The sequence below is a fragment of the Phoenix dactylifera genome, chromosome 2, assembly GCF_009389715.1.
Source record: "Phoenix dactylifera cultivar Barhee BC4 chromosome 2, palm_55x_up_171113_PBpolish2nd_filt_p, whole genome shotgun sequence".
Taxonomy (NCBI): domain Eukaryota; kingdom Viridiplantae; phylum Streptophyta; class Magnoliopsida; order Arecales; family Arecaceae; genus Phoenix; species Phoenix dactylifera.
In genome coordinates this window covers 690389-693501 of record NC_052393.1, presented here as the reverse complement: position 1 = coordinate 693501, position 3113 = coordinate 690389, and the positions used below count along the sequence as shown (strand labels likewise).

The 3113-nt window shown below is 42.5% G+C and overlaps 1 long non-coding RNA gene across 1 annotated transcript; it reads right to left on the bottom strand.

Moving 5' to 3' along the window:
• Positions 1-314: 314 nt before the first annotated feature.
• On the bottom strand, positions 315-1455 carry LOC120104757. The gene is made up of 2 exons (XR_005507128.1): positions 1192-1455; positions 315-744 (listed from the first exon to the last, which is right to left on the bottom strand). It is a non-coding gene; the product is annotated as an uncharacterized LOC120104757 (long non-coding RNA).
• Positions 1456-3113: the final 1658 nt, after the last annotated feature.

The window sequence follows — 3113 nt, the reverse complement described above, 5'->3', positions numbered from 1 at the left end:
CAAAATGGTTGGCAATAAAATAAGCTATCCAATCTACAGCCTAGTTGGCCTCTCAAATACATGCTTCGCCGGAAGCACCATCCCACAACAAACCATAGTCCGGATATCTCTCAGGAGCGGGTGGTAATCGTTAATTCTCTTCCGAAGCCTACAAAATTCAGGCAATGATCGTAGCAAAGTCGTCCTCCAGAACGGGGATTGGAGCAACTACAAATTTGACGGCCCACAGATTTCTCCAAAACGGGGACTTGGCAAGACTCTTTAGGAAGCTAATTAACCAGAACCAGCCAAGAGGAAGCATCGTGTTTATCGAATTAATCAACTGAATAGCAATAAAACAAATATAATATTATTACTTATAATCCATGCTCGACAAAGAAGCCAAAAAGCTACCAAACCCACAAACGTCACTCCCTATAAATAAAAGCACACCACAGAAGGTCCGAGCAAATACACAATGTAGCATTCTCGGCAACGCATGTTGTGGGTAGTTGGGCCCTTCTCTTGGGCCGGAGCAGGTGGAGGATGGGCTGTATTTGGGCCGGCAGCCCAAATACTGCGGGGCCCTCCACTAGGACCGGCCCCGGGACCTACCGAAAAGGTAGCAAGCAAGGGCCAGGATCGCGATCAGGAGAAGTAACGGCACCGAGATCACCAGCACGCCTCCCATCGCCTTCCAATCGCTTCGCTACAATCCTTTCCTTTCCTGCAGACTATCCCAGCTTCAGCCTGCAACCCTTTGCACTAAACAACTTGCTTAATTTCAATCAAGAAGCTCTCAAAATCATTCATGAACAGCTAGCTTATTGAAGAGATCTATATATGTGAACCCACAAAGATTTGAAGCATATAGTTTGAGTTAATTTCATCAACTTGGATATATATATATATATATATATATATATATATATATATATAGAGAGAGAGAGAGAGAGAGAGAGAGAGAGAGAGAGAGAGAGAGAGAGAAAGAGAGAGAGAGAGAGAGAGATGCATGTTCTTCATTAAAAAATGGAAAAAAAAATACGTGGTAGTAAAAATACTACTACAGCAGAGAGGCACGATATGGATAGAGAAGGGGGGCGAAATTAGCAGCACAAAAAGACACAGATCAAATCAAGGAGATCTTGGCAGTCTTGCACCCCTCGAAACATCCCCTTAAATGCAAGATCCGAGAGAGAGAAGGTAGCGTACCGCTCTGATGCTATGGCGGATGACCGGAATATCGGAAGCCACTGCAATCCGAGGAAGAGGAACACTGGAGATCTCTCCCTTCTTTGTTTCAGGGGAGAGAGAAGAGAAGAGAAGAGAAGAGAAGAGAAGAGGAGGCGGAGGGTGAATAGAGAGAGAAAAGAAGAGAAGAGGAGAGAAGGGAAGATAGAGGGGGAGAGTGAAAAAGATAGGGAGGGAGTACGGACCGTTGGTCAACGGTGCTATTCCGTGGCAGTTTAGTTTCCACCGAATGGCGCGCCTCGTGTCATTTATCCATGCAACTTCAGATGACTCGTGTCTTCCAGGCATCGGAGCGGCCACATTAAGATTAGATCTTTATGAAGTTAGCACAAGTCACAGCCTCACGGGTGACAAAAAATAAAAAATTTATAATTTTAAATTATATAAATATTTCAAAAAAATATTTTAATATGGTTAAAGATCAATGGACGACTACTATGATTTTTCCAATTTGAAGGAGTAGATTTACCGCTCTTCTTGTTCATTTCTTCTCTCTCTCTTAATTATTTCATAATTCTATTAAAAAACAAAACTCTTGCCGAGACGTGACAGAAAGGTGGTTGAGTGGCCACTGAGGTGGTAGCTCAGTGGTACCATGGCCTTACTTCCACTCCCGTGGCTCCAAGTTCGGAACGCACGAGCATCGATTAAATTGTAAAGACCGGATGCTCCCTGCACGGACACGTAGACTGGGAGGGCTCATTGGTCTGCTGGTAGTCTCGGTGATGCCGGATGTGACATACTCACACGAAGGGTTCGTGTCAGAGCCCAGAAAGGTAACCGAGCCGAGCCCACAAATGGGGAGGGTATGAGTAAAACCGGCCGGAGTGCCCAACACAGTCATTTCTGCCCGCATCGAACATTCTCCTAGCAGGATGGGGGTCCAGTAGAAACTGCTACGCGGGGGTAGGCTTGTCCCTTCCTCCCTTCCTCTTTCCTTCCCTTTTTACCTAAGCAAAAAAAAAAAAAAAAAAAAGTGGCCGAGTCTGCATGTCACGTGACTAACATTTAGCATATGCAATATAATAGCTAATTACATATAACTATAATACTATAAAATATTAATGTAATGTGTTTAACTGAACTATGGATATCTAATTGATGATTGTGATCACATGATTTTCAAATTGTTATGATTATTGTGGCACATGTATCTATGGATGGCTATGATGTCATGGCAAATGAGATATAAAATCAAGGCAAATGGAGGAGTTTGTTTCTTTCATCAATTACATAGGTTGTTTTTTGATGTAAAAGATGGGAGCCAATTCGATAAGTGCCTATAAAATAAGCAAATTGAAAAAGAAAGAAAGCTGAGAAAAAGGTAAAGGAAATTGGGCGCTTGCGTTGGAGTTGGAAGGACAAGTAGATACACAAGGATTCCCTTAATCTGGTAGGGTACAGATAACTTGGTCTTTTTCTGGTACAATTTCTTTTGGTCAGTCCTAGATGCTAAAGTCCTGTCTTGCATTGGAGTTGGAAGGACGAGGATATCATACACAAGCACTCTCATTATCTATTAGCGTTATAGCTATTTTGTCAGTTTTCTTTTGGTGCAATACCTTGGTCAGTCTTGGGTGCTGAAGTCTTGTTTCAGTTTTTGTTGCTTGCATGCAACCTTTAGAGGACATTTTTCTGTTGAGACAGGATAAGAGTAGGTTGATCACTCCCTTGAAGCTATAGTCTCCGATCACATCCATGTATGAGTATTCAGATTAATTTTAATTAAAGATGATTTGTTGCATTATTAAATCTTTAGATATAGAAATCTAACAACCACTCCAACCTTCCCCTGGTCCCCCTTCGACTGCACCTTCTAAACCAAACCAATTACCAAACGGTTCGAGTTCTTCGTTCCATCCACGTACGAGTAATGGCAGATC